Source organism: Peromyscus eremicus, chromosome 17, assembly GCF_949786415.1.
Source record: "Peromyscus eremicus chromosome 17, PerEre_H2_v1, whole genome shotgun sequence".
Taxonomy (NCBI): Eukaryota; Metazoa; Chordata; class Mammalia; order Rodentia; family Cricetidae; genus Peromyscus; species Peromyscus eremicus.
Window position 1 is genome coordinate 40,279,234 of NC_081433.1, and position 26,761 is coordinate 40,305,994.

Genomic DNA, 26,761 nt, shown 5'->3' on the forward strand with positions numbered 1-26,761 from the left:
GGAAGATCCTCCATAAGTTCTGGGAAGAAAAAAATACATTCATAATACTAAAAATATATGTAACACTTAACTGTCATAATTGAGTATGCTCAACATTTAAAATAATTTTTGATAATATAGTTCATATTCTCTGTCCTTTCTTTTTAAACAGCATAAATGAATCATTTACTTAAAACAGATTAAAGGTTCATATCCAGCAAATTTTAAAAGGCACATTATATATTGTAGGTTAATTTTGTCATTGTAACATATAACAAATCTTTAACATTGCATTAAACCTTAGTAAATGGTTCATCTGTCCTTCCAATGTGGGTCAAATTCTCTGGTTCATGATGAATGCTATGAAACTTGAGATTATGATGTCTTGACAAGTTCAGGATATAATAAATAAACCGCAATTCCACCATGAAGGGAAATCAGGTCTGTGTCAGCCTTATTCAAAGGAAGCCTAGGATATCATCCAGGCTTTTTACAGCATATAGCTTCTCATATTTATTATGCTTTGAGTGAGCCTACAAATTCCACTTCTTTTTTCACAGAGTAATCTAGGACAGTTTGAGGATGCTGTGCAAGCACAGTCTTGGTCAATATGTCACATTACTGCAACAGTGATGCAGTCATTTACAACTACAGGTGACATCTACTGGAACTTGCTTAGTGATTCTGCACCTTTGAAGAGGTAAACAAGCCCCTTTAGAAATCACCTAAATCCACAGCTTTAGGTAAAAGTTGTCAAAAATTCCAAAATTCCTGACTAATGGAAATAATTTTTATGTGTGGCATCATCTTTGTTTGTTTGTTTGCGTGTGTGTGTGTGTGTGTGTGTGTGTGTGTGTGTGTGTGTGTGTGTAATTTAATCATCAAGTGACATAGATGGTGTAGAGGACTACAAATACAGACATTTCTTTAATAAATATTTGGAAAGGCAGAAGAAAGGGTAATTTCAAAAAACACATTGCCATAACAAAGGAAATAAATGCCTATAGGTTTTATACAAAGTGGTTCTCCATTGCATCAAAGTGAAACTGAACACCAAGCCACAAGATTAATCAAAGTGGCTACAAAGCGTTTAAGCAGGAGCAGAAGGCTAACAAGGATGGATTGCATAAACAGGAGCTGCTTCCAGTTTTAGGGGGATAAAAACCTAGACATCAATGAAGAGATTTGGTGTGGTAATCTGGTAAGGCACAACCTGTACAACTTCTCCAAAGCTTCTGCTTTCTGGAAATATGCCCACCCTAGTTCTGGATTCCACTTCAAAACTGAGGCTATTATGAAACATATAACCACTAATTTTACAGTAATGTCCTCTGATGAACTTAGCATATATGTCCTCCCCATTCAGTCCATTTTTTCAAGACCTGACTCCAAATGTTGCTGGTTTTGGAGTCAAAAGGTCACTGGATAAATGGATCATACTGACCTGGATGATTTGGTGGAATGAGACTCACAGTGTTCTTTTCTATCTTCCTTTTCACAAGTGCACCAAGAAGAGGTGTGAGAGCATAGAAAGGCATGGTCTAAAAATTTGGGAGAAAGCCCTTCCCAGGTGCTGACTCTCTTCATTTGTGCTAGACTCCCCATCCCTGGAACTGAACAAAAACACGTTTCTGTTGTCTAGGCCGTCTACTAAATAACACATGGGTGTACAGCACACAGCCCGCTTGCCACAATGCACAGACTGATAACCATTAACCTGGAGCAACAGAAATACTAAGTCTTCAACTGAAAACTGAATGGGAAAGAGTGTAAGGAAGAGGGGTCTACATTGTATTAGGGCCTGACGAAGGTAACCACATGGAAATGAAGTGGGGAGGTTGGAAAGAAGATGAGTATTGTGCTGAGCATCACCCAGCAACAGCAACATCGGAGACTCTGCCTTCCATTTGTCTCTTCAGCCCCATTCCCTACCTAGTTCATTACCACTAGCATTTTTTAAAATAATTCAAGGGAAATCATATAGTTAATGTGAGAAAATATATCATGTGCCTTATATAAAATGTTTTTTAAATGAACAATCATTAGAATAAGTAAATGTTAAAAGCACATAGAACACTTATTTATTCTAAAACAAGTGCAATACCTGTCTGTAAGTCAGCCACTAAATTTTCACTGAATCAGCCATCACCATGACAAGACTTAGTCTAGGCTCTAGTATAATTGCCAGCCATTTTAATATGTTTATGTGCTTTCATGTTATGGTAAGTGCTGTGAAAATAATGTGGGAACAGGCCAAAACAATCACAAATCCTGTCTAGTAGGCATTCAAAGAGGCAGTGGCATGTCCAGTTTAGTTGTGAAAATGGTTGTGATCTCTGCGCCAGGAGAAGGGCTACAGTAGGAACATTCTGAGAGACTAGACAGATTTACTAAGAAAGAACAGTATGTTTGCTTAATGGAGAATGCTCTGATTGAGGCAAACTGTCACAATCATGAAACAGATAGGCAAGGGATGGGTTTAAAAAGAGACTATGGGGCCCATGGAAGGATATACATTAAAATAGATGTCTGTACTTTTTCAATTGTGTAGGATGGAGTGCAGCACCAGAGAGTAACATGGCCAGATGTTTTCTGGAGTAATAGCCATAGAAGGAGTGTAGAGAACAAAGTCAAAGACAGAGAGACTTGTAAGTGGAGATCAACTTGAGGATTATTAGAAAGGATGATGGGAAGGAGATCAAATCCTGCACAAGTATAGTGAAGGAATTTACTGTTCAAACACTGCAAACATTTACACAGCGAATACTTAGCATTGATTCAAAATTGTAGGCAGTGAAATATCAAATGGATACATTTGAATTGCTTCTACACATTGGATCTACTTTAGTGAAGACGAATGACCAATGAGATAAAACTAGAATTTGGAAAACACATGCTCAAAAATGACAGATGTAATCTTTTGGCAAGCAATTCGTGGAGCAAATAATCAAATTTCTCAAAATTCTTTCACAACATTAAGCCTACAACTGAAGCTATTGTTAATGAAGGAAAAATTATTACCTATCAATGAGTGCCTAGAAGCTATCTCTTAATGAAAATACTCTTGTTCTTATTTAAAAAGAGGTAAACTTGTGAAGTATTTTTCTGCAACCTTCCACAGACTTCTCTTCAACATGCTTTTCAAATGGAAAGGAGTGAAAAAGAAATATGTAGGCTACTTAGGGGTGCTCTCAATAAAAATAACCATGTATATTTGAGTGTTTGCATACAAGGCTGTGCACCACATGCATGTCTAGATCCCTAGGAGGCCAAAAGAGGGCATCAGCTTCCCTGGCACTGGAAATACAGGTGGTTGTAAGCCACATCATGGGTGCTAGGAAAAGAATTCAATGACCCTCTGTGTTCTTAACTTCTGAGTTCTCTATCCAGTGCCTGCATAGTAGTTTTATTATAGGAGTACACATTTTGAATAAAACTTGCTTCTAGAATTCCACAAATTAGGGGCCTAACATGGATCATCTTTTTCAATTAAACAATGACTATCCCAAAACTAGAATTATCAGCAATACTTTTTTTATTTTATAAAGCACTGTGTTCTCATAGATTTTAATAAGTCAGGATGTTTCACACTGAACTACACAGTAAATATCTGCTAGAGAGACTTTTTAGCTTCTTCCTCTGTGTTTGAATAGAATAGAAGTAATGCTAAGCTCACAGTGCCTGTATGTTGTTGGGGAGTTTACTATATTTTTTATTTACCCCAAATATGCTCTTCTGTTGAAATTCTGCTTATAATGTAAGCAGCATCATTAGGCGTATTCACTGAGAAATCATTATTTTTGAACTGGGAAGCTAATAAGGACGAGAGCAATATCTGAATAAAAATATCTTTGAACACGAAAACTTACAAATTGACCTTCAATCAAAGAGTTGAAGGCAGAACTCTCTCATTTCTTGGGTGCTTAAAGGGATTCATCATTTCTCTTTTTCTACTTAGCCTGAACTTTCAGTGGTAGTCAATATTAAGCCAAATTTGTTGTCTTTGTGGGACTAAGTTTTGTGTAATAATAGTCATAGGTAAGGCTCATTGAGTGCTTGCTATTCATCAAGCAGAGTTCATAGATTATATACTGCATGCAATTTGTCAAGACAGCCTGATGGTAAGTATTTCCAGGCCCATTTTGTAGCAGACTAAACTGGAGCACTGGAGGAACCCAGTCATAAGTGACACACTTCGAGCATGCATCCCAGGCTCTCACTTAAACTTGTCTGATGAAAAGTCTGCCATCTTCTTCCACTGCTCCTCCAGGCCTTATTTCCAATGAGCCGTCTGATGCTCTACCTCCCTTGATCCAGTGTCTTCACAATTAAACAATTGTGACTCGAGAAAAAAGTCAAGGGAGTCAATCTTTGAAGCTTAGGTTCATAGTTAACTTGATCTTTTTTTCCTACATTTCTTATGTAAACAGATAAACTTCCATTGCCTCTAAACAAGAGAATGAGTGAGAAAGAAAGAAAGAAAAATAATCTCTATTATATTTTGGAGTAATTAGAGTCTAGTGTTGCTCATTCCTCCATTGTCTCAGTTCCGAATGGTGTGAGGCCCAGTGAGAAAGTAGATTATCCAAAATTTTCAAAGAGTGACATGCCTTGAGCTTAGACCCTCAGACTCCAAGTCTTCCCCTCCCGTTTTCTTAATAACATGCTTTGAGGTGAATTGCCTTGTCAAGCACACACACTTCCTTCAAGCATCATCAAGTGTAGTGTATTTCCTGGGCATGCCACAAAGGTCGGCCATTGACGAAGACGACAGGAGCACTTTGCACAGTCTATGAAAACAGGGAAAATGCCAGCAAACTCCGCCCAGAACTTGCCAGCTCAGAACCAAGACTATTTCAGGTTAGGACTTACTGGGCACACAAACAGCTATCCTCCTGCTTCAGATTTCCAAGCATAGAAATTAAGACTGTGAACCACCAATACCAGTTCAAGAATTTTAGTCAAAAAGTAAAAGAAAACAATAGTCTCATAAAAGGACTCAGACAAACATATTTTTCAAAATATACCACTGTATAATTTAGTAGATACACAGCTACACTATGGGAATGGACAACTAGAGAAAAGTCTACACAAATAATTTTCCCTTTTCCTCCCCTCTTCTGATGAAGAATCAAGGAAAAATAATTCCATCCATACGGCGTGTGAAATCAGCTTTAAGGTCACTCTGGTGGCGAAATGCAATATGCAAAAGGTGGAGTGACAACTTTTCATCCTCAGCTGTGAAACCAGCATGATTTCCCCCGACAGAAAGGAGCTGAGCAACAACATGAATAAAATAAATAATATCCAATCCATTTGCTGAAGCTCCTCCATGGATATAAATCAAACTTCTGAAAAAAATAGAATAGTAGGACATATTTTTTTTCTAATTTAAGATATTAACACTCAGAACTCAGAAAGATAATCGTTCCATACTGTTGAGATAAATAGTCTCCAGATATTACAAGTATACCAAAAGTCCATTTTTAATAACAGAAGGAAAATGGCTATAACTTATCTTGATGATCACTTTCTTGTATTACATTATTCCCTGCTGAAAAAAACAACACATTTCCCAACCACACTGTAAATGTGCACACATCTACTTTCCTGATGAATCCTGGGACTTCATCTTCTAGGAAGTCCTTCTCTGGCCTGTGTTTCCGTTCTTAAACCACTAGTGGTACTGGATTTACCAATTTGGTAGGTGTTGCTTGTTTGTTTATTTGTTTTACCAAAAAAAAAGGTTGACTTATTTGGATTGAAAGTTGGCAGGCTTGTGCCTTTAGTAACTTATTCTTAGGTCTGTATTTTACTTTTCTCTATTAAACAAATACTGCAGGAAAAAAATCCACATACTGGCTTTATAAAAATCAGTGTAAAATTTTTCCTTTCCTCGCTGCTTGGAAACCTTTGTTTTCTAATATTTTTATTTTTAACTTTAAAAAATTGATTTACATTTTATATTTATTTTTTGACTGGCTCACCATATGTTTCTGTGCTTCATCTGTGTTACTTCTCTTCTCTCTTGCTGTTATCTGTACATGCTGTTGTTGCTGTTAATCTTTTGTTTGGCCTTGTTTGTCCTCTTATTGGCTGATGAGGCTGATATTAAAGATCAATCATATACTATGATTTTATAGTTTTGTTTTTTGTTTTTTCCCCGAAACAGGTAGTTTCTCTGTGTAGTTTTGGAGCCTGTCCTGGATCTCGCTCTGTAGACCAGGCTGGCCTCGAACTCACAGAGATCCACCTGCCTCTGCCCTCTGAGTGCTGGGATTAAAGGCGTGCGCCACTGCACCCCGGCTTGATTTAATAGTTTTATATGAATTAACACGTGACCTGAGGCACTGATGTTAGTTCTGTCTGACATCCTAGAGTATTTGCTGACTTTCAGTACCCTCTTCTGGTCAGGTGCTATAAATAACTAATTAGGATTTCCAAAGAGAATCCCAGAAAGCTTACATTTGAACACAGCTTTGGAAAAGATGGTTATAATTGCCACTATAATTTCATGGGCCTGAGAATTTTGCCATGACTCAGAGACTGTACCTAAGAAGTTTTAATCATCTTTATTTCCCTGACACGTTATGTGTAGTCATGTCACATTTCTGTGTTCTATTGTTCATTGGTAAACTATGGGGCTTGGCATGAGTGAAGTATATGCTTGATTATTTACTGATAGACTATTTTACTAAAATATGTGGAACATGCCAAATAATCCATACTCTTATTTCAATAATTTAAAATATTATGAAGTTTATCATAGTAAGCCTTGCAAATGGTTTTATTTATTTTAAAGAAACCAGTACAATTAACCATAACTGAAGTCTATGCATCTCAATGAACTACTATATAGTTAGAATTGCCATTAGCCTCTACCCTTTTGGAGGAGGGGATGGGAAGTGGGTTTGGGGGAAGGTTGGAGGGAAGTGAGAGGAGGGATGAGAGTGGGATCTGTGGTTGGTATGTAAAATGAATAAAAAATTTCTTAAATAAAATAAAATAAATTAATTGTCATTTGGAATGAAAACCGTGTAGCTTTACATTGGACCTTGCACTTTGACTACCAAACATATCTTCATACATCTGTCCACAGAACTCAAATAACAGCACCAACAAAACTCCATGACAGAGTTTTTACTCAAAAAACAATGTAGGTTTATATTCTTCAAAATTTCCACAGTCTCAGAATGCAAAACAAAACTACCACTTGTTCTCTTTGATATGTGGAGTCTAGCCAATAATATATGCATGTGTGTAAATGAGTGTGCATGTGGATATAATACAACATCTAGAAAACAGAACAAGAAAAGCTGAATATTTAGTGATGAGTACAGGTAATAGATATAAGTTATGTTCTGCTTTTAAATCTACTGGTGATGGTGAAGTCCTTTGTCCCTTCTCTCACCACAATTCTTATAAGATGAGATTTTTTTCCCCACTGGAATTTCAAAACAATCAAACCCTCCTTCAAACATTCCCCTGACTTTGTGAGTCTCTCAGAGAAGCTTCCTCCTGCAGCAGATGGCAACACATAGAGAAGCCCACAGCCAGACAGTATGCAGAAAGTGAGAAACTTGGAACACCAGCCCTAAATAATTGTGTGCCTCCATCAAATCCTTTCCCTCAAGGCTCAGGCACGCCGGCAGAAAATAAATATATATATATATTCGGTTTACCCTTATAGTCCTTTAGGTATACACCATGGTTAACAGTGTAGTGGGATTTTTTGTTTGTTTGTTTGTTTTCTGTAATTTCTGAGTGTGTGAATGAGTGGGTCTATGGGTCTATAACTGTTTCTTGTGCCTTTTGAAGGGGATTATTTTCCTTCTTTTTGTTTGTTTGTTTTGTCCTATTACGTGTTAGTTTTTGTTTTATCTTGTGACATTTTATTTCATTTCATTTTATTAGTATCCTTTAGAAGCCTGTTGGTTTTCTTTTTTTTTTTTTGTTGGTTTTCTAATGAGAGGCAGGAAGAAAGTAGATCTAGATGGGAAGGGATGTGGGAAGTGGATGGAAGTGAAACCCTAATCAGGATATATTTTGGGAGAAACAAATATTCTCCATAAAAGGGGAGAAAAGGAATTTCCTCTGATGCATTTTAATGTTTTCTTTTTCTTGTTTAAACACCAAGACTACTTCTAAATACTTATTGAATGATTGTCCTCTATTAGGATAATTGATAAACTAATATGATGACTGGTTGTAATTAAGATCTAAATTCTGCATTAAATTCAGAGAGCAGTCACTTCCTCATATACAATATAAACTTGGAGGAACAGATGACCTAGGTTAGCTGTTTCAGTTTCTCCCTCTGGAAAATGATGTCAACACTGGAGTCTAGCTTACACGGGGACTCATCGTATTAGCAAGCATTCCTACTGATACTGCAACTGTAACTATGGCTATGACCATTATTTTTGCATTTTGTTTTATTAAGCTTTCTTCCAAGTGTCTTTTATTCTGATCCTCATCAACTCTTCTCTATACTCTCAGCTCAGAACATGACCTAAGTCTCCACACTTTCAAAGAATAAGAAAGCATTTAGCTTTGTCTTTTTATGGCCTTCAAACTCATAAGAGAACTTATCCAGTTTCATTTGTCCTGTGTGTCCTCTAATAGCTTCCTATATCTTTGACTTTAAAGCTTATTTTGAATGAGTATAATGTGAAGTAAATAGGTTCCTCTCTATTGTAAAAGTTACTCCTTTTCAAATTTTTATAGTCAGGGTACCCAGTACTAGAATGTGTATTTTCATCCTTCTTTCTTTTTAAGTAATGTCCCTTCAGCCACTAAGTCTGATGTTCCCCTGACACTAACCTGTGGGACTCTCAGTGAATAGCTTAGTCATGTTCTCATTGTTCATATTTACAGGGCATTTTTTTTGTTTTCCTTTATCATAGAGAAACTCTGGGTATGTGTAAGATATCATGACTGTCCCTTAACTATGTAGTGTACAATTCCTAGTTTCCATGATATTGTGGCCATCCTATCTCTTCCATTTCATCATTTATTTTAATAGTGCCTGTCTTTTTTCATTGTTTCCTGTCAATTTCAAATGTATATTTCACGACAACTTTGAAGGAAAAGAAATTAAGCCATAAAAATCAGTACCTTCAATATTCTTCCTTCTTTAGCCTCTCCTGTTTAAGTTTATCAAGTAGATACAACAGTTTCCTTCCCCACTTTTGACCCATATGTTTAATTACGAGTGACAATTTTACTGCTCAGTTGAAGTCCAAATCTTGCTCCAATCAATGTTGGCATGTGATCTTGGTCCTGATTCATGTCCTCCCTGAGATTCAGTTTTGTCTTGTTTTAATCATTATAATTAGGCATAATAATATCAACTACGAAAGATCCTGGTGGGAATTAAATGAAACACCGTTTGAAAGGACCCGAAAGTAGTGTTCGATTTCAGTGGAAAACAGAACCACTACACCTGTTCTCCCACTTAGATTATGATTTTATAAACCTTCTAGGAAACTAAAGCAATGGCTTTCTAATTGGCCTCTCTGTCTGTTTTCCTTCTTTTAAATTCAATTTTGGACTCATGCTTAGACATATTTGAAAACACTTTAATAACACGGCTTCTGTGATGGTTACCCTTGACTACCAACTTGACTGAATTAAAATGTGACTAATGTTACAGTTTGGATACAGAATATACCTCAAAAGACTCATAGGTTAAAAGTCTGGTTAGCACTTGAAGGGATTTATGGGAAGGTGATTGGATCATGTGGCTTCTGATTTTATCAACAGACTTACTCACTGATAGAATCAAATTGATTGGCATTAACGGTAGCTAATGAAACCTCAAAGATAGAAGGAAGTAGGTTACTAAGAATGCCCCACTGAAAAAATGCATCTTGCCATTTGTCTCTTCTATTTGCCCTCTTCTTCCTAGCCACCATAAGGTGAGTAGCTAGCTCGTCATGCTCCTTTTCCCTGACATACTACCAGACCATGCAAGTTAAATCTGTGGAGTGAGCCGACCACAGCACAAAAAATAGAAAATGATAAATCAAAACAATGCTTTCTACCTTCTCAATTGGTTCATGCATATACTCAATAGAATAGATCAACCGACTTGTTTATGTTAAAATTCCTTCAACTGCAAAGTGTCTAATGAGTTAGGAGAATGCTTCTCACCATGGAGCTCATGATCCAATCAAACCCTTTTCTGTAAGACATTATAAATATTTATCAAATCACTTGTTCATGCTGAAAATTTCATTCCCTCAGATTACAGTTTTGAGTCCCGGTTACCTATTATCTCCCTAATTAGCTTTTTTTTTTTTTCTATCTAGCATGGTTCTGATGGTATTTGTAAGATTTAGTTTATAGGGAACAGACGAAGTCCTGAGTGAATGTGTAAGGAAAGGATGAGGTTCTAAGTTAGTGTCTATTGTTGACATGAACTTGGCCATGTCAAGGTCCCCAATGCCTTACATCCATGGGAATTGCAAAAGCTTCCTCAGTCAGGCTCAGGGAAATGGCAAATGGTCCATGCATAAATGTTGGTAGTGAGATCGGGAAAGGTCCATTGTAACTTTCTCCTCATGATTATTTTTAGTTTTCCATTACTTCCTTATAGGGACCCTAGACTGAGGTGAACTAAACCTGCCTCCTTGCTCATCTCTATATGAAAACCTTCTTGTTCAGCTGTATCCAAAAAAACAAAAAACAAAAAACAAAAAAAACCTAACCAAACAAACAAAAAACCCAAACCCATGATCCTCTATTCAGATGTATATGATTTAGCTTGCTGGTGGTGTGTTTCTATCAGAGAGCATAGTCCATCTATCCCAGCTTTTCTGTATGTGTATCTTTTGTTTCTTCCTTCTTTGCCTCAATTAGATCAAACCTAAAGCTGTGCAGGTCTCAGTATACATAAGTGTCTTTTCTGGATATTTTTCCATGACAACAGAATCACTTGTTTAAAGCTTCCATCCCACTCTGTACAATCTCAGTCTCACACTTTCTTTGGATTCTCATTATTTACACATCATCTCACCTATCTTTCTAGGGACTTATCCCATCTCGTATTTTCATATTTAGTGAAAAGTCAGTTCTTATTAATGATTTAATTGATGAAAGAAACACTAGCCTATTGAATTCCTACTAAACTGTAAGTTCCTTATATTCACAACTTTATATTTATTGAATTATTAATGCTTGTAAGTGTCTCAAAATACTGATAAGTATTCCTCTCTCCCTCCCTCCCTCAAATCTCTTCTCTCTCTCTCTCTCCCTCTCTCTCTCTCTCTCTCTCTCTCTCTCTCTCTCTCTCTCTCTCTCTTTCTTTCTCTCTCTGCCCCCCTCTCTCCCTCCCTCTCCTGGTCTCATGTAGCCCAAAGTGGCCTTGAACTAGCTATATAAATAAGGATAGCCTAGGAATTCTCACTTTCCTGCTTCCATTCCCAAGTTGTTGAATTATGGGGAAGTGACATCATATCTGGTTTATGTGGTACAAGGAGTCATCAAGGAATTCCCATATGTTATGCAAACTCTCTGCCATCTGACCTACATCCCCAGTGCTCAACATTTACTGATGTAGTGTTGTAGTAGTACAATTTGTGTCTACTGTATAGTAGTTCCATGAGTGCAGCTTTACATCCTCGAGTGCTGTTTTAGAGTTACATTTGTGTGAGTTTCTGTAACAGCACATCTGTGTACGTCTACTCTCATAGAAAGTATTTGCATGCATTTGTGAATACTTGGTCTCATAGATACTAGGTTGTTTGTGCAATGAATCAAATGTGTAGGGGTTTTATTTTGTACAAAGTGGGTTGATGATACTCAAACACAAACAAAGGGAAGTTGATAGGTTTATCTAAGTGCTATAGGTTATATTAGAGATTTTGTTATTATTATTATGAAATTTGCAGTGTCTCAACATAAATATTTTAGAAGCTAAGGCTGTTGTTATGTGATTTTCTACAGAAATATTTTTCGAAGGAAACTATTCTGACCATCTACGAAAATTTTCAGTTCTAAATAATACAATTCAGATTATCTCACTAGGTCTAAACCCTTTCTCTTATATAGTGCCTCCAAGGAATCAAATAGTTGGAAACATCTGAACTACATGATTTAAATTACACAGCACAATTTAACACAAAAAATTTAATTGAAAAAGTTAAAAAAATCATGTTCTCTTCCAATAAACGTTGCTACCTGGGGCAAAGATGAGCTGGAGGGTTTGTCAGAAGTACTTTTCTTTTTTCTAAATGAATCTAGGATTTGCTGTAAATAATACATGCACTTACCCTGTTGCTCTTCCATTTTCCTTTAAATTCTATACAAATATAATGAGACTTATGATTAAATTTCTATGGCATAATACTTTTTATATTACCTTTAAGAAATCTTCATCCTTTAAAAACCCTGTGGGGGAATACATTTCCTTGATGTATAGCTATATAATATTAGTAAGACTTTGTTACAATGAACTTGATATTTTGTTACCTGGAAGCCCCACATGTGTTGATATTAGTGATAGAACCTAGCTGTAAGCTTATTCTGTCTCTACCAAAGGAGAATTTTCCATATGAATTTTAATCATAAGCAAAGAAAAAAAATAAATTTTGGTCTTCTTTTATATCAATTTTAAAAGTTACACTCATTCAATCAGGAAAGAAAAAATTGACAAAATATATAATGTACAATGTCCTACATATCTTCAACGTTCCATGTATTTCTATTATTACTTCTAATGATTATTTCTTCCAAGATTAACATTCCTTTGATACGATTTGAAAAACAATAACTTTGACTTTTATTGGCTTGCTTCCTTCAGCACAGAGGAAGTGATCAGCTTCCCATTCCATTATCAGCTCTAGTCACATTGGTTCCTTAATTGACCTAACATCCCCTTCACATCTTTTCCCACAGATGCCCAAGAGTTCCATCCATCATTTCCTGCTAGAGTTTATTAAGATGCTCCTATGCCTTTGTACTGCTTAATTTAAAAATACTATTTATCATTATTTAATATATCCTTTACTTATCAACATTTTCCTCTTTCACTAGAGTCCACACATCCCAAGGACAGAGATCATCTTTCATTCACAGATGCAGCTAAGTACATAGTCAACATCAAAGCACTTGGTCAATGATGGAAAATATAATTTAGTGTACTGCAAAACAGCTCAGTTTCCTCCAGCATTCATTGAGAGCCAATAACAGTACTACCATTGTATTGATCTGTAGGAGTTTTTTTGCTGTGATGATTGACTGGGGTGCTGTTTGTGAAGCAAAGCCTCTATTCTCTAGTGATAAGTGTAACAAGTAGACCGTAACAGAAGTAAGGAATCCAGTTAGAGTACTTTGAAAGACTCTGCCAAGAGATAGTAGTGGATTAAAGAGTGTACTTGGATGACACTCGCATAGAGGGTTGTGCTCTGCAAACTGACAGTGGGGACCAGTTGCCAAGGACAGCAGTCACACAAATCAGTGACCGTAAAGACTGAGCTGGTACTTGCATGGAGCCTTCACCCCTATGTTCTAGTCTCTTTGGTATGGGTAGGTACTCTGCAGGCTACTTAAAGAGTAACCTGGACAGCAACATAGCCACAAAACCTTTGACCTACAATCTGTCCTGTCTGCAAGATGTGCGGGGGGCAATGGTGGCAGAGAACTTATGGGCGTGGCCAACCAATATCTGGTTTATCATGAAACTCACACCAGTTGAGGGAGCCCATACTCAATGCTGCCTCAATGGACAGGAATTGGAGACTGGAAAGCCCAGAGATACAGGGTAGAAACAAACCTGACTGTGCAAAAATTAATTAATTAGTTAAAGGATTCCTAATGATACTCTACTATACTCATAGATCAATACCTTGTCCAGTCGTTATCAGAGAGGCTGCCACTGGCAGCAGATGGGAGCGGGTGCAGAGACCCACAGCCAGACATTATGAGGGAGAGAATCTACATTGGAGATCTCCATCAGGTCCCTCCCCTCTGAGTTCAGGCAACCCTGAGGAAGCAGGGGTAGGAGAGATTCTAGGAGAACATGGCCCACTGAATCAACGAAGCAAGATTAATATGGGCTCACAGAGACTGAAGTCACACGCACAGGGCCTGTGTGAGTCTTCTATGTATATGTTATGGCTGTTAACTTGGTGTGCTTGTGAGACTCCTAACAGTGGGAGCAGATGTGTCTCTGACTCTTTTTTTTTTTTTTTTTTTTTTTTTTTTTTTTTTTTTTTTTTTTTTTTTTTGAGACAGGGTTTCTCTGTGTAGCTTTGCGCCTTTCCTGGAACTCACTTGGTAGCCCAAGCTGGCCTCGAACTCACAGAGATCCGCCTGGCTCTGCCTCCCAAGTGCTGGGATTAAAGGCGTGCGCCACCACCGCCCGGCTGTCTCTGACTCTTTTGCCTGCTCTTGGGACCTTTTTTCTCTTGTTGGGTTGTCTTGTCCAACCTCCATATGTTTTTGTCCTGTTTGGCTGTTGTCTCTTGGATCTCCTTTCTGAAGGGAAACTGGCTAAGTGGTAGATCTTGGGAAAAAGGGAATAAGGGAGATCTGGGAGGAGTAGAGGGAGGGGAAAGTGTGGTTGGGTTGTATTATATGAGATTAAAAAAATTGTGAAAGAACTAATAAAAACGAGAAAAAATAAGAATGATTTAAAACATAAATGGATGTTAAAAAGTAAATAATATGCATTATAATACATTTCTACAATCAGTGTTTTGATAGTAGATTATGTTATTAAATGAAAAAATTGAGTTAAAAATATAATTAATGAAAGTAATGTTTCTATTTTTTAAATATTCACATTGACTTTTATTTGAAAATCCTAAAAGGGCACTTGCTTCAAAGAGAAAGAGAGAGAGAGAGCGCAGCCGGGTATGGTGACATAGGCCTTTAATCCCAGCACTCGATGCAGAGGGCAGAGACAGAGGGATCTCTATGAGTTTGAGGCCAGCCTGGTCTACGAAGTAAGTTCCAGGACAGCCAGGGCTGTAACACAGAGAAACCCTGTTTGAAAAACCAGAATAAATAATAAATAAATAAATAAATAAATAGGCAGGCAGGCAGGCAGACAGACAGAAAGATAGATAGATAGATAGAGAGAGAGAGAGAGAGAGAGAGAGAGAGAGAGAGAGAGAGAGAAAGAAGAAAAAAGAAAATGCCTCTTATTACTGTGACTCACTCAGTAAGTCAGGATACATTGCTGTCAACTGGAAATGGAAGTTAGAGGAAAATGCTAAGAACTTGGAAAAAGGAGTTTCAATTTTATTTCATTTGTTACATTAGTTATGCATCTGAGATTGTAGGATATGGGATGTATAATATGGACTTGGTAAAATATAAATAAGTCCTTGATATAATAATCTTGAATTATTTATTATTTTTAAAAAAATACTATTAGTAATACTCTGTGTTGGCTGCATGGATGCAGACATCAAGAGAACTGAACTTGGTATTTAGGTTTAGAAAAATGTTTGGAGAAATAGTGTAAAAAGGTGAGGAAGTTGATTGTGCCATTATTACATTATTTTAACTAGTCAGTAGTTTAAACCAGGTGAGGGAAAATAAATATCATGGGTTATCTTCTGGAAGAGGACAGTGAATCAAGAGTAAAAATCTGTATTTTAAGAGAATAAAAACATCATTGGAAACCCAAGAAGTGAGCGTGCAGTATACTGGGAAAAATGGACTGTTCATTATCATTTTTCATTAACAAAATGAAAATGGGACCATGTGACTGGCATGTGACAAAATGACAGGAACATTCAAGAGTCTGTAAAGAACATCATGTCACTCAAGGCTCTGCCACTGTGACACATATCTGCAGTAGCCAACTTAAAACAAAGAAACATTGACTTTGCCATCAAGTGTTGGAGGTTCTACTCTGGGATGGGCTGGCCCCATCAATTTTGAAGCTGCTACATGGGAAAGCAAAACTACTTATCTCATGACCAGGAAACAGAAGAATGAGGGACCAGTGTCCCCTTAGCAGGGCCAGACCCTAATAATCACTACAACTCCCAATAGGTCCTACATTTTGACTGTTCCATCACCTGTCAATAGTGCCATGCTCTTAGCACATGGAGCTAAGGGGAACATTCAAAATCCTCACTGCAGTAGTCATCTCTATGGATACTGAAATCACCAGCATTAAGGAGAGGAGGAGCCAAAGTCACAGAAACCCAGCAGGTAAATTTATCAGAGAAGATGGTAAAGTAGGAATAATAACAAATCCTAAGGATTCAGGCTCTGCAGAAGGAAATCCCTAGGGGTTGCAATTGTTCTTCGTGCAGTTTGAGGGAGACATGGTTGTAAAGGTGATTTCAGCTGGACACACTTCTCTGTCGAATAACACCGCAAAGAAGAGGGGAGCAGATAGTACTCAGTTGTTTCACAGCATCTTCTGAAATTGACAGTTATGTGCTCCATAAATGGACAATTGGTGTTTTACAAACTGCATTCTAAGGAATTCTGATGCCTTAAATTACCTTAATAGGTGTTCCATCAATAAAGGATTCCTTGATAACCAAGGCTCAGTAAAGCCTGATAACAGAACCTGAAGTGGTGTATTTATATCAGTACTTCTTACAGTCTTTAACATTTTAATGTGCAATATGAATCACCTAAAAGGAGATTCAGTATGTAGCTCCTAAACTTTATCGACCATTTCACAATTTAATTCAAGAACAATTATTCACATCTGTTACAGACTAGGTTTCCACCAAACACAGTTTGGGATAGACTGTTGAAGATAATGTCCATTGTTCTCAAGGGCACACGGGATGGAGTGTGCATGTTCCTTGCCTACTGATCAGCATGGGACACAATGAAACACTTGACCTATTCTAAGATGCAAACCTTTCTTATATGGCTTTATGCAAATACAAAGATTGTTTATGAAGATAAAATCACAAAAATATTCATGAAAACATCTAGTAAAGACATCAGAATAAACACACAAGTTAACTACTTTTGAAAACTATACAGACTTCATATAAGACAGAACTGTGAGGTTATTTGACATGTTGCAATACCAAAAGATTTAATAATTTTTGGAGCAAGATAACATTACAAAGAACTCTGAACAGCATAGGGCTTAAGTTTACTTTGCAAGATAAATATATGCATATATTTGTTAGAAGGACCCCCAAACACACACACACACACACACACACACACACACACACACACACACACACTCCTAGAAGCATAGAGTATGTTTAGCATATACAAGGCCCTGGATTCAATCTCCACAACAACAACAACAACAAAAAAATGAATATGTATGCACATGTGTGTGTCCAATTAAAATATCCACTTAAATTTCTGCTTATTTTGCCTTTTAGAATCTTACCAGTCAGAAAGAAGGTCACTATTTCTTGACATGGTGTGGCATGCCCATACATGCCACTACATTTCATAAAAGAAGCAGATAACCTGTGGCTCAGTAGTTCCAAGATCCAAATTTTATTGCCCAAAGAACTGTCACCTATGCGTCTTTCTAAAATTCAAATATCCGAGACTCTACTCTAAGACTGTGATATATTCATTTTGTTGTAGAGCAATCACTGAAAAATCAAAGCACATTTCTCATGTATTCGGATATCTTAAATCTCTGCAATTAGAATACTCAGTACACGTTTGTTGAATGAAGATGCCCTATTATTTTATAGATTTCAAACTCGTTTCTTTGACTACACTCTCCTTGCAGTTACAATGTCATTTGTGAAGATGTTAAAATATATTCAATGATTTTTTTCCCAGTATTGAATTATTGCTCTTACTCCATGTTCATTCTGCTGCTTACCAGTGTGGGGACGATTTGGTCAAAATGATCAAACTATACCATTTTCAAAGAACCCCATTGTTAGCTATTCTATGCTCATGGTATGCAAATAACAGTGGCTGTTAGGGTTCAGATGTAATCTTCCCATCTCTTTCAGATATACGGGAAGGAAAATGTATAGAAAGAGCTGAAGCAAAATGCATTACACCACTTTTTCTCCTTTCCATTTTTCCATATTTCTATGATTTCAAATTACTCAAGCTGTTCGGGTTATTAAACAGTGAATCCAGCTGACTTAAAAATATAGAACTGTGCCATGCAGGCTCTTATAGGAAGCTATTTAGAGCTTCTATTATCTACTGAAGAACTAATGCACTTCCTTAATTGTGCCTGCTGGGTGATCAGGCGAAACTGGCTGAGGAATTCAAGCCCACACAGAAATGCAAGGCTGTGAAAAGGACATTTGCTCAGCAAGAAAGGTTGCAAAAGCCCTTTGACAAATGAGACAAAGTAAGTCAAGTAATAACGGAAGGGCTTTTTGAACATTTTCAGTAATTTGGTTATAACTAACTCTGGAGTGCATTAGCAGAAGAGTCTTAATCAGACCTCATTTTTCCATTAGAGACTGATTACAGCGTGTCTCTTATTGGTAGATTTATTTTTCCTCCATGAAAATGCTAAGCAAATATAAACTAATTTTTTGGAACTTCCTTTTGTCCACGTCTCTCTTTCCTGAACAGGCCTGATGCTGTCAAATAAAGCCTGTACACACAGAGGGCACTGTTCACTAAGCAATCCTCCTTCTGCAGACAAATGATTAAACCAAATCCACATTAACATGAGATCAACTCACATCTCTCAAATGTAGTGTCTGTGGTAAAAGCTTGTTTTTACAAGCCTAGTTGAATTCCACTATCTTAATTCTGTTTCTTTTATAAAAGATGACTTTCAATCTGAGAGATTTATTTTCCTCTTGCTGAATGAATCTCTTGCCAGGCCAGTGATCTGCTTAAGAAGACATCCAAATTAGGAGACTGCCTGGAGGGTGGGTGAATGTTTCATGCCTAAGCCACTAAGACCATAGGTAATCCAATAGAATTTTTTTTCTTTCTTTCTTTCTTTCTTTCTTTCTTTCTTTCTTTCTTTCTTTCTTTCTTTCTTCCTTCCTTCCTTCCTTTCTTTCTTTCTTTCTTTCTTTCTTTCTTTCTTTCTTTCTTTCTTTCTTTCTTTCTTTCTTTCTTTCTTTCTTTCTTTCTTTCTTTCTTTCTTTCTTTCTTTCTTGAGAGACAGTCCTCCTAAGAGGCAGAATAACCCCTGCCTTGCAGGTATGATCTTGAAGATATTATATGCAGGGGGCGGGGAAATAAAAAAAATCTGTTTGGGCTGTTTGTTCTGAGTCAATTTTACTTGCTTTATTCAAGAATACTGTATCAGTGGCTCTCCAGTTGTACAGGCTTCATTAGAGGAAGAACAGCTCTTAAATCCAAAGCTAGCCTCCTTGCAAACAAAATGGGATTGATGTAGGAGGACAGCAATCAAAAGCGTGTCATGGCATCAGGGGAAGTCATACTTACATTGTTTGGCTATTCCACTTACTTTAAATATTCTATAACATCTTGGTGTACATGTTCAGGGTAGTGGTTTCAAGAATCTTTTTCAACTGTTCTCCATCTTCTTTTCAGGACAGTCTCTCACTGAGCCTAAAGCTACTGATTGGCTAGGCTTGCTGGCCAGTGAGCTTCAATAATTTCCCTGTGTTTTAACACACAGCACTGGGATTACAGATACTTAATTCTTTATGCAGTTTCTGACTCTGAACACAGGTCTCTATTTTTGCACAACAAGCATATTACTAACTTAGCTGTCTCATGTATTTATTACTCACTATTTTTAAACTTTGGTTATTGATACATTTGAGAAATATTAGGAAAGAATAAATTATGTCCAAATACCTGTTATATTTATTTTTCTCTTTGGTATGTGAAGAATTTCATATATATAGATATATGTTTATATATCTATATATATGGTTATATATTTACTTTTCTGATATTGATACCAAATTTTAAATATCTTATTAGGCACATATTCTAAATAATCCAAACCAATCATTGGCTCTAGTCTCAGAGAGCTGGTTTTGATAATTTAGTTCCAGCAAGTGACATATGTATAGATAATTACCATGGTGAGGCACAGGGTTTCTAGAATTTTTTATACAACAAAACTCATTCTCATACATAACCAGTACAGTAGAGGAAACTAGTTTGGAAGGATGATAACATATACACATTTCAAAGTACAAGCAGCACAGAAGAAAGAAGAGCCAGAGAAGGAAGGGTAACTGTTTCTTTGATGGATTGGTTGGCTGTATCTGTGTTCCTGTTTGGGACTATGTGTCATAGAGCTTGGGTGGACCTGGAACTCTCTAGGCAGTGGTAAATGACCTTGAACTGCTGGTTCTCCTGCCACCACATCCCAAGCACTAAGATTTTAGATGCACAACACCAAAACTGGCTTCTTACTGCTATTTTAAAATCTGTCATGTTACTTGTCATTTAAATATTTATCTTCTCTAATGTAGGCATAAGACTTTGGGCACAAGCAAGTTTCAGGAAAAATTATGTACTTTCTTCTTTATAAAAGATTTGATTAACACACGAAGAGTGTAAGATTAATGAGCAGAAGAAGTGAGAGCTTAATAAATTATTTCCTACTGGATGAGCTACTGGGAACCCCAAACTGCTTCAGAGGTTTTAGGATTTGGGAATATCACTAGCAGACTTCAGCTATTTACATTTCATTGACACAAATTTATGAACGAACAGTACCTTTAAAGTTTAGACTCAAGAGAAAGATCATTATGGAATCCTCTGTCCTTTTAGGCCGTTTCTCAAATGGCATCTATATCAGAATTGTAATGGAGATAAATGTAACCTCTACTGCATTCACGATCTGGCATCATTTTTCATTTTTTACTGAAAATCTCTATCCTACCTGTGCACTTTACAAATGTATTCCAAACTTAACTTCAATTTGAAATTCTTTCTAAGAAAATAAATCATTTTTACAACCTGTATTTTCAGTCATAGCTTTCAGAAGTGTCCCTTCCTGATTTTCCCATTAAGATTCTCTATCTTGAAGCCTAGTTTAAATACCATCATCTCCATGAGATTTTTTTTTACCACCTCCCATTTCCCTCCTCCTTGTGCTCCAAGCTTCTGAGAACCACCATCCTCCTCTCTGCCTCTGTGTGGATGAGCTCTTGGGTCTCATCTTTTGTCTTTCGGTTCATATCTCAAAATATGCAAATCGTTATTTTTTTCCCTCCACAAAATTAGTTATTGGTCTATCAGATGCTTTGCTCACGACTAAAACTTTTTGTTTGTTCAAAAAGGTTAGAATGTATCCCTTCCTTGATTGGGTCATTAGACATATATATGTATGGATTTCACTAACCTTTGAAAAGAACTTCCAAATATCTAATCACAAATGAGAAATATAGGACACAAGAGATTGGTGATGTCAGCCTAGGAACTAAGAGGTGAGAGAGATTCTAATAATTTCTAAAGTTAAGAAGATGCTTTATTCTCAATAGAAAGGCTTGATTCTGTCCTAAGATGCAATGGGACAACATAAAATAATCTTGAGTGCATTTATCATTTATACATGTTATTTTAACTATTCATGTCAACATACAATGTCTTTGAATATGAATTTGGTGGCCATCCTTATTTTATTTGCCTAAGACAGTTTGCTTCATGACTATTATAATGATAAAGGTATTAGCTGTCCTTCATTTACAGATACATTCTGATTTAGACTGAATATTATCAATTTACCCTATGAGTGGACAAGTCTGAGGATAATCAACCTGGAAGAAGCAATGGAGACCTTGAGAAGTCTGTTATATTAGCTTAACCTGGAGAAGAAGGCCTCTAAAGTTCATGCTGGCCAGGGAGATCTGTTAAGACACTAAATCATTTTTTTCTAACACTGCCAATTAGTTGTACCTTGATTTATGATTTAATGCATTTTATTTTGTATTTGAGTTCATTGTTTATATATTTATTGTCCCATCCAATATTAGACACCTTGAAGGCAAAGAATGCATCTTCAAGTCTTGTGTTTCTTCAGAGTGATCTATGGTGAGTGTTTGTAAGCAACTATTTATTGAATAAATAGACATTGATTTGGATTAATATAGTTTAACCAGTATATTTTTTGGTAGAGAAGTTATTAAAGGTCTCTGTTGTATTCCTAATGTTCCTGAATAAAGATAATTAATTGTTCTACATGTTACTAATGCATATCAGTCTATAGTTTCAATTTTTTCAATCTATTTGGATGACCTTATCATATTGGGTTTTTAAGTGGGGTCACATATTAATTAAAAATCATACAGAGGCTTGATATTGAAAGGTGATTCTACAAGCACATGATGGGAGGAATACGTTCACATTGTTAAACAAGGTTTCATAAAAAAATGAATGTGTAACTAAAAACATTTGTGTATTTCACACTCACATATTTCTGTTGCTTTTTACTGTTTTCCAATTAACATGGATTTTTTTTTATAGTCAAGAAAATGTATTTTATGTCATATGACCCTGAGTTTCTCAGAGTAAGGACTGAAGTTCATGTATTATTAAATTCCTATTTTCTAAAACAATTTTTGGTACTGAACCAGGTGTTTCTTCCTTTGGGATTACTTGTTCTTAAATGTGTACCTTAATTGAACAATCTAAATAGCATTCTTTTAAATATCTTCAATGTGAATGTTAAAATACCTCGAATAATGAATGGATTACTATACACAGATATATAAGCCTGAAGTCATCTACTGCCTATGTCATGAGTAGATCCTGATGTTGTCGTAATAAACCTGTACCATAAATTCCAACATTCAACAGAAACTTTTCCCTCAAAATTGTTTCAGGTTTCCTGGAGAATTTCAAAAGTTCATCAGTAGTGAAACGATGATCCCAAACAAAATATTTCATTAAATAGCCTACCTGCTACTTCAGAATTCAAGGCATTTGCTTCCTTCACTTGTGAAGTTGTTCTAAGTCAGAAATACATACAACTCTTCAGTGTGTAGAGTGTGTCCTATCTAAAGTACTTTGGTAAGAGCACAATTGCTCAACACATATCCTGGTTGTGAACCATGCTGGCAACCATCCTTTACATCTATAATATACTCTTTCTATATGCTTTTCCCAGAACTCAATAAAAATTATCTATGCTCAAAACTTCATGATGGATCTTTCTACTCCCTCATATTTTGGCCTACTTTTCCCCAACAACCCCAAAAGGTCCTGACCTCTATTATCAAAATCTCGATGCAGATGGAAGCTCTGATGAGATTCTAATTAAGTGAAAACCTTTCTGTAATTATACATGTTCACTATTTAATGAGAATCGTTCTATAATTAGAAATTTATTTGGACACTTGAAGATTTCACAGACTGGAGCTGTAGTGTCCTGTTTCAAACATTTTTCATTCATGAGGGGGCAAAGTTCTCTTCCCGAAAAATGTGTCACTGCCAAGGGAAATGTCTCCTTTAATTAAGTGTACAGTCCTGTGGAACGATAACTCACAAAACTTACTTTCACTCTTCCTTTACTTTTCTTGAACACAGGTGGAAAACAAACACCACATGAGGTACAAGTTTTCACTGTTTATGTTAATAGTGTTTGTTATTGTCCCAATAAAATTCCAGTCATCACTTAAAACAAAATCACTGGCAAGTTCTGCTTTGGAACAAGCACAGAAACTTTTCAGGCTATTTCTATCTAGAAAAGTAAAGAAAAAAAACTACAAGGAATATGTGCCTCAAGACCATTAACCAGGGAATGTCTGAAACTGGGGTAGGAGAAGGGAATCCTCAGAAAAATCTATTTACGGTGGTGCTTTTTTCTGTAGAACTTGTTTTTCTTTTGAAATTCTGTCCATAACTTGGATTATTTCATGTCGAATTATGGCAGTTTAATTGCATGCCCTTACTCCCTCTTTCTCAGCATCCTAGAGATAGCACTCCTAGAAGAAGTACATATGCATGGTCAACCACATCTGACTCATTACCAGGAATTTCCATCCTGTGAACTGGAGAGGAAAACCTGAACCAAACTATCAGTCTGGTTCCATGATGCACATTAAACAAGTAGGCAGAGGCTGATGGCCTTTGATATGTTCTTAAACTGTGATAAGACTTATGCTAGGTTGGGTGTATCACTCTGTGTTACAGCATGGGCTTAGCATAAAGCACGTCCTGGGTTTTCAAGAGAAGGAAAGGGAGAGGGAAGAAAAGCACATAGAAGACAAAAGAATAAACCAAAGTAAAGAGGGAAGGAGCAGGAGGGAAGGAAAGAAGGGAATAGAAGGAGTGAGGGTGGCAGGGAGGGAAAGAGGGAAAGGAAAGAGGGAAAGAGGAGGGAAGGAGGGAAAGGAAAGAGACAATGTTAAGCATGAGTTCAGAAGCCAGAATTCTCTGTTCACATTGAGGAAACTTAGCACTTCACATCATTCTGAATAAGTGTTTGCAGTTTACCTAGAACACATGAGCAAAGGCACAACCTTTTATTCCAAATATCAAATCAACCTCTCCTTAAGAACAGACATCCCTGACTGTCATCCAGGCTTGCTGAGCCGTCTCTGGAAACAGAAGCATGTCAGCACAGCGAACCTGGGGTCCTAATAATAGAATTTTCTTTGGAATATAAGGTCATTAGAATGTCTTGGTGTGTGTGCAAGGGGGAGAAAATTATATTGTAAAAATAAGCTGATAAGTTGAAGAAAATTTTTACATTTGACTATAAATCAAAGTAGTAATTCAAGCTACTTGAAAAGTAAAGTACTGATATGATGTAGTGGCTGCCATAAGATTTCAAAACTGCCTCCTGGAATTTAAAATCAGAAGTTTTATTCTTGTCATTGCATTTTAAACACCTTAGTTTTTGTAAATGAACATGTAAGTGCCATTTTATGATTCCGACAGCAGCAAACTAGTGTAGAATTGGCATTGAAGGCAAAGCTTCTGAACTTGACTACTAATTGTTTATAAGGAGCTTCCTTGTGTTCTGGACATTCGTCTCTATGGACTGATTGGAATACACTATAAGCTGTTTGTTTCATATGTATCCTAACAACTACATTTCTAAGTATTTGAGAGTCCAGATTTGTACTCTGACTTGTGTCTCCCATGGAGCCAAGGCCAGTGTGGTGGGAAGGAGGGGGCGCTCCCGCATGCTGTAGGCCATTGCTCTGATTTAGAAGTGTCCCTTTTCTTACTGTCATTTGGTGCTATCAGTCAAGTGAGGACTTGACAATGGATTTCTAGTGACAATGAGTGTTTTATTCCCATACCTTGAATCCATGTGAGATTTCATTCATTTAGAAGGTATGTGCCTAATTTCATTATTCTAAAAAGAAAGAAATAGTAGAACTGAAAAAAAAATTGTACTTTTCCTATTACCAACCCAAGAGCATTTGAAGGGTGGTTTAAATTCTTCAATGTTCAATTTATTTTCTTCCGTGACTATTATTTACTCCAAGAGAAAGTTCAAGTTTATGGATAACATCATTTATTTATGATAGAATAAATCTTTTAAATCTGATAAAAATTACAAGGTTATAAAGTATATTAAGTTCCTCCAGTAGATGACTTAACCTCTACACTTTCTGACATTTTCTCCAATAACATTTTATTTTAAATGTCAACCGTACATAAATTCAATCTCGTCACAGACACTGGGATGTTCAAAAGTTCTCAATTTTAGACAGAGGGAAGGGGGTAGGCAACAGAGCCAGTCAGTGAGAGAGAGAAAGAGGAAAAGAATTACTTTAAAATCCCATATCTGAAAATGCCTCAAAATGTTCATCCCTTCAGTAAGTTAAAATTTTTTAAAAATCTGCCCTGAAATATGACAATAAATTATGCAGTGGATCATAAATTTTGAATTGGCCATTGTAATTGTGGCATAATGTTTCAGAACAATGTCCTGAAGAAGAAACATCAAATACCACTTCTTCCTTTGTTTGCAATATCATTCCTTTATGTATTATATGAGAACACTAGAAGTTTAAATATAGCCATCAATATTTCAGAAGTGAGATGATTCTTCAAATATTCAAATGATCACTGATTTTATGAGCTTTATAGGCAAAAAACTACACTTATCAAATCTGAACGAGCTTCTGTCCAGTTCTGATATTCAAAGGAAATAGAACAATTTTATATTGTACTACTTACTGTAAATAATCAACGATATGCTTAGGTATAAATACTAAAATCTACCACTTTATTTTAATTTTTCATTATTTTTGCATACAATGAATAGGAAGTTTTGCTTTTAAAGAACTTATATGACAAAAAGCAAAAAGAAATACCTAAAAAAAAAACTGGTTATATTAAAAGTTAATTTCTGAGATTTCCAGGTAGTAGTGAGCATAATTTCTCACACTGATGTTGATTTTGATTACATTTAGACAAAGTATAAACATGACCTCCATTTCTATTCTCTGTTTTTCCCTGCTAGGGGCAATGTCCCTCCAATACTATTTAGGAAATGACTATGTATGAGAATAGATTGATCTCTTAAGTAACCATTCAGACCTAAAGTAAAGCAGAGGCAACATGCCAAACACATGCCCCATAAAACATTGTAAAAATTGTAAATGTGTTGTAGTTTATAGTTTATTTCTACAACTTACATGGTAAATGTTTTCTTTAAAATGCTGCAATAATGAATAGAAATGAATTCTCTTGTCTCACCTACACAATGATTTTATATGGAAAGTGTTTATTACTAAAATCCTTAGAATCCCTTAAAACTAGTTACATATATTTCTTCTAGATATTGGTCATATAATATTTCAGGAGATGGAAAAGATAAGATAAGAAATGAACAATGGGTTAAAAGGGGAAACATTATTGTGATAGCAAAAATTATTTCAATCTATTAGTTACATTCTTGTATTTAATATGTTAGAATTATGATTCCACAGTTGAGAAC